Here is a 6,793-nt window from a genome sequence, read left to right as displayed (position 1 = left end):
ATATTCACATTTCCTGTGTAATTCATTGACTGGGGAAAAAAAAAACTAAATCAGCATTTATGTCATGGAGATGTTCACAATGTCTTATTTTGAAAAGAAGCACTCAGTTAAGCTCAATAATAAATATTTATGTCACTAATTCACGGACATTACTCACTGAGAATCAGACTTCATTTATATAAGTTTAAAGTTTGATGAGATATGGATACTGAACTACAATAATAAGCAGTAATATACAGAAATTAATTCATTTAACTGAAATTATATTAAAAAATAGAAGTCAATAAAACGCATAATAACTGTACACAGCAGTGATACAGATAGATAGATAGATAGATAGATAGATAGATAGATAGATAGATAGATAGATAGATAGATAGATAGATAGATAGATAGATAGATAGATAGATAGATAGAGAGATAGATGGTGTGTCTCTTGTAGGGCCACACAGAGTTAACATAAACCTCTCAACACTGTCCACTGCTGGTACATTTACATATCTAAGAGGACAAGAGAGACACTCATTACAGTTGTCCCATAATTAATCCAGGATTAGCATATTTGGGTGAGGACACACACAATGGTTTATTTCATCACAGGGTTTTCACAGTGCTTTGTGTGTGTGCGTGTGTATGTGTGTGTGTGGTTATTGAGAGGATGCGTGCAGGTAACAGGGCTCGAACTGAGTGAGATTCGACTTAGCCTTTTAAAAAATTTTGTATGATTCGATTCGCCTCGCTCATATATTTTGGTTTTCTTCAAGGTGACAGGTAAGGAGTTGCCAGGAAGCACAGAGGGGGAGAGGCGACAGTGAGGAACCAGTTCAAAATCCATGCAGCCATCAGCACGCCGAGGCCACCAGGATGCCCCAGGCTCAGCTTTGTTACCTTCTATCCCATAATAATCAGCCCGCCCAGACTCAGGTAGTGACGACGGGTAGATTTCAATGCTCTGAATGGGCTGATGGTAAAGATTATTTTCTTTTATTATAGATGGTGAAAAAAAGGGAAAGAGAGAGGAGATAAGGAGGGAGAGAGGGCTATGCTGACATTTGACAAACGTCATCAAAAGGGATTGAAACCCATGATATTGTGACTTCACAGGATGCTCCTTGACAAGAGTGATAGCATGCAGTATTGTGCTGCAGGATTTGAGTGCAGATAAGATAAGATACACTTTACTTTGCTGAAGGTGTTACAGGGTGAGAAAATACAAATCTCGTATCCAAATACACACAAGACCATCAACAACATACAGTAACAATTAATCACAAAGATATATGTTGTTTTAAAAACAGACAGTTAAGAGTGTTTTGGTTTCAGGGATGTTATGGATCAAAAGTTAACAGTTCCTTTTTTTCTTATTAAGATCACCTCTCCTACCACTGGGTGGCAGTGCAGCGTTCAATATTCCAATTACCACTGAAGCTCACACCATAAACAATCAGTGTCATCTTCTTTTCTGAATCTGTTATGTTGAGCTACTCCATGTCTCCATATAAGATGCCTACGTTTACCCTTTGATCCTCTTTACAAATGTGTGACTTATCCTGTGCATCGCTTTCAAATTTGAATGAGTCAGGATGTCAGGATCATGATGGTTATTGATCATCCTGATATCATAAGTTCACTTCCTTAACCTTAACCAGACCTTAACTTGGTCTGAGCCAACAGTGTTTACATAGGTTCATTACTTTGCTAAACAATCTGTTGCATCATAGCGTTTTGGACACAGACACATTACAAAGCCTCAGGAATAAAGAGGCACAGTAAACATTGTTGACATATTTACTGTGTTTGACCCAAGTGAAAGTCTGTTCCTGGCCACTTGTTTTGGTCTGAGACTCATCAAGTGGATCAACGTTGTGTTGTCAAGCTGTCACATGCTGAGATTGCACATTGTGCCACGTGTAGGAATGAAAGTGCTGGCAAGGTGCAGTGTTTCCCTCTGTGTCTGGCTGGAGACAGGATGATAACACGACACACCCCATGCACACCATGCACACCACACACACCACACAATGTGAGCTAATTACATTGCTTTGAAAAAAACAAAACATACATGATGTCACAGCTGAGTGCAGCATCCTATGTTTGAGGAAATGACCCTGAACCCTGAGGGCAGAATTATACTTTGTGTTTTTTTAAGGGACATTTCAATTCAACTTTACAAAAGAAAAACAAATAGAAAAATGATTGATTTGTTATAAAATAAAATAAAATAGAACAAAAATAAAATAAAATAAAATAAAATAAAATAAAATAAAATAAAATAAAATAAAATAAAATAAAATAAAATAAAATAAAATAGATGTTATGTAACATTACGAAAGGAGATTTAGATAAGATGAGAGTGTATTTAACAGAAAAGCCCACAAAACAACACAGTGCTTTATCAGCAAGTCAAATCATTATTCAATGTAAGCGTGAGTGTAAAGCTCATGTCCTGTTTCCTCTGGTGGCAGGTTGGCTGGTGTGCAGAGCTCTCAGACTGGGGGATTTGGCTGTAGCTCTCCTCACTGTGCCGTGTGCCAGGTACTGCACGCAGGGTCACCACCTGGCTGCAGCGACCTCGGGCCAAGCAGCATTAGGAAGAACCAAAAGCTTGGACATATGTGAGCGCGAGCAAATGTCAGCCACAAATATAAAGCCAAAGTGAGACACTTGAACTGACTAAATGATGACTCAGAGTGCTAAAGTGCAACACAAGTGGAGAACGTCATCCCTGCTGTGAGGCGACAGCGGTGGTTTGGAGGATGTTTGGCTGCCTCGGGGCTTGGACGGCTTACAGTCGCCCGGGAAAATGAATTACAAATCGTTTCAGGAAATATTAGAATTTCAGGGTAAGAGTCAATCGCTAAAAACCTGGAAGGAAACCGGCCGCAGTGAAACAATGACTGGACAGTGAATGATGACAAACAGAATGTTCAAAATAAAAGCACCAAGAAGTATCATTGTTCGTGTGACAATAGAACAGACAGAAACAGATCTATAGAGAGAAAGCAATGCGGAAATCTGGGCAAAAATTCCCAATTTACGAACTTTGATTGTATTTGTAGTTGGACATCAGTTCCCTTCTTTGCAACAGAGTGAAGTTATACTTGTTGATTTTCCTCCGCTGTCCTCACATGGTCTTTTCTGTCCCTTACGTTGTGGTATAAAACTTTGTTTAAATAGTGAATTATGATGGTATTGAAAGAAGGTTTCTCCAGCAAAAAGGACAGAGATGTGCAAGCAAAACAAGTGAAAATCCTTCAGATCCTTATTTCAATGTGCATCAATCCTATTCGGCATTAGTCCCTTGTCTCACACTGAGACCCTCAGCGTGAACCTGCGACAGTGACATCTGCCTCTGAAGGTGTCGTTTCCCACATGTGCAGCGTTCCACATCTGGCCCTGCTAATGCTGCTAATGACGCGCAAATGTCTTATAACAGAAGTGGAGGTGGGACGTCTTAATGAAAGGAAAAGCATCATAATGGAGACAACCGAGCAACCACATCTCCAAATGTTACTGAAGGTCAGTGAACAGCAAGGCATCTGCTCTAACACACACACGCACGCACGCACGCACACACACGCACACGCACACACACACAATTGCACTCACAGTCACCATCGGACACATGCTACAAACACACACGCGCGCGCACACACACACACACACACACACACACACACACACACAGCTGTTAGATGAAGGGGGCTGACTCTGGGATGCATGTGTTTAACATTTATAATATATTCAGTGCGGGCATGTCTTTAGCTCAGCATATTTTGATCCAACGTTTTGCCATGAGATGATTATGTGACTGAGATCGTAATGCAACAGACCTCGACTGTTTGCTCTTGTTTGCAGACTAAACATGCAGTTAAATATCAGACTGTTATAGAAAGAAACATACAAATGGAAACGACTTACATGTATCACTTTTTCATGTATTTCAGGCTCAGGGAATTTGGATATTTGGTTTACTAATTCAGAACCATTGCTGATTTATGTTCTCTGGGAGTTTCAGGCTCAGCTGAGCCTTTAGGTCATCTAAAGGGAAACACTTTTTCAGGCTGTGTCCTCTGAAGGACACTCTGTTAGTCACAGTACAGGCTGTATTATCTGGCAAATCTGGGATAAGCGGCATTTGCAAATAATGAGTTTGTGTTTTTGTAGCTGGGGCTCAATCAGATTAAGCTCTGTTTTTTGTAATAACAGAAAATTTAACTAACAAATGAGCAGTGCAAGCAATTCAAACATGGTTCCACAAGTGCAATTTGACACAGAGCTGCCTTTCCACAGGGACTGAACACACTTGTTAAGGAGGGATGATGAGGAACAGGTGAGGCCAATCAGGAACAGGTGAAACTAATCAGGTACAAGTACAACTAACCTTGACTGTTACTTGTTATTTTATTTAATTCAGTCATCAGATTGTACATGTTTGCAGTTTGCATGTTTTAAGGGGGTACAAAGTGAACATTCAGCGCAGGCAGTCACACAGCAACACACTCAGACACACATACGCTCAAAACATGCACATCCAACAGTCAGTCGTGCTTCTTTTAGCTCCTTTTATACTGAAAGAGGCCTAAAATTCAATCAAGCATTTTCTTTTAAATGAAAGCTTCCATTTTTACAAAGTCTATTTGTGTCAGTGTCTCCACAGTTGCCTTTGTGATGCCCTGAGGTGGGGGAGACTAATAAACATGCCAGAGTTTGCTGCGCTCCGTTTCAAAACTGTAGATGTGTCATCACGTCTTGCTGTGCACAATCACAAATTAAAGTGATCAGGAGTGGATAAAGCACCATGAAGCTGTATTTCAGTAAAAGAAGAGATATCTTGTTGAAAAATTGACTTAACTCTGAGTTAAAGTGATTTAGATGCTGATATTAATTTTCCTTAAGTATCCATAGTATTTATGTGGATATTAGTTGTAAAATAATTCCTTCCATACTCGCTGCAGCGTTTATACTTGTACTTTATACTGTCTATATGAGAGAAAGCAGTCACCAATCTGACCAATCTCTCAAAATGTTGACTTTTCCCAAAAATATAAACACATTCTTAAAGTACAAATCCCTCCAAAACAAACTGAAGTACTGTATTGTAGTACTTTACTAAACACCACTGCAAGTGATACATGTTTGTGTTTGTAACAAGGTTCAAACGCACAACAGCGCCCTCTGCTGGTGTGCGTGTGCGTGACTTGTTGACTGTGAAAGCTTTGATAACTTCAGCCAAAAGCTATATTTTAATTATTATTATTATTATTTTTAAATCTCGTACTTTGGGGATCCAACATTGCCTGCAATCAGTGTGTGATAGCTTGGGCCGAGGGTGCACACACAAGCACTCACGCACACACGCACGCATACGCACAGCCTGATATCCCACAGTTGAAAGCACATGTCGCCATCCAGTGGTCAGACGCTGCCATGACAGTTAAGTCACTTGTTCTGGCCATGTTACCTGGCGGGTCCTCGGCTGAGCAGCAGGGGGTAGAGCGGCACAACGTCTTCTGGAAGCTTCGGTGTCCAAAGCGCGTTAATTACAGATCACTTTCATCAATCTGAATGCTGTGGCTTCTATTGTGACATTTGTTCCACAGTAACACAATGCCATCACGTTTGATTGCCACATATCATTTACAACTTCCATTCAAATCCATTAGTTTCTTTGAAGTTCCAATAACTGAACAGCGATTTTATTTATCATTTTTGTTGTTATTTCTCATAAGTGTGTGCCAGGTGTTCATCCTCCTTACAGAGAGTGTAAGTGGTTACAGTTACAGTTGTGCTGCAACACAACCTCTCACTCTGAGTACACACAACATTTCCCTCTGAAGAGGGAAGAGTACATGGACATGCACAACCACCTGTGGAGAAATCACAGCACACACACACACACACACACACACACACACACACACACACACACACACACACACACACACAAACCTACCACATGCTAGAGAGAGAGAGAGAGAGAGAGAGAGAGAGAGAGAGAGAGAGAGAGAGCACGCGCTTTAGTTTGTTGTCTAGGACACATTATTTCAGTCCCCACATGATCTGTGGCCATGGCAACTGGGTGCTGTTCAGCCCCTGTGTACTGGGGATGGTCTGGAGATGATAAGCATGGATCACATACAGTGAAGATCAGCCACACTCTTAGTGTGAGTGTGTAAATCAGGCACTTGTCCAGTTCGTCTACTTTGTCCACTTTGTCCTCTCTTATTCTGTCTCCATATCTGAATCCTTTCTGATTGTACTGTATGATGCACATGTGGTCATGGTGTTCAACTCTTTCTACTATAGATTCAAATGGAGATATTCCCAGGAAACTTCAACCCATCCTCAGATCAGCATAGAGCTCTTAGCTGTATAATCACAAAGAAATACTTTATTAGAAGTACTCAAAATGCAACCTTAGTAAAAGTATTGTTGCTTTAGCTTTTTTGTTGCTTATTGTTATTTATTGTGAAGATGAAGGCGAAAGACAACAGAGAAAACAACAAGGAAGGTGAGATAAGGTAAGAAAGAAGCAGAGGAAGAAGGAATTAAGGACAGATGGAAGGAATAAAGGAAGAAAGCAAATTTGTCTAATTTTTTTATCTATTTTCGCAGAATTATTTTATGCAGAACTGACTGCAGAACTTTCTCTTCTTCTTATAACAACTTTCCCAGTGGCCACATTATTTTCATCAGCACACTCAGAGCAAGGTTTACATTTAGCCACACACACACACACACACACACACACACACACACACACACACACACACACACACACACACACACA

Source organism: Genypterus blacodes, unplaced genomic scaffold, assembly GCF_046128005.1.
Source record: "Genypterus blacodes isolate CSIRO-AG114 ecotype Tasmania unplaced genomic scaffold, CSIRO-AGI_Gbla_v1 ptg000067l_1, whole genome shotgun sequence".
Taxonomy (NCBI): Eukaryota; Metazoa; Chordata; class Actinopteri; order Ophidiiformes; family Ophidiidae; genus Genypterus; species Genypterus blacodes.
Note: the sequence above shows the minus strand (reverse complement) of the source record.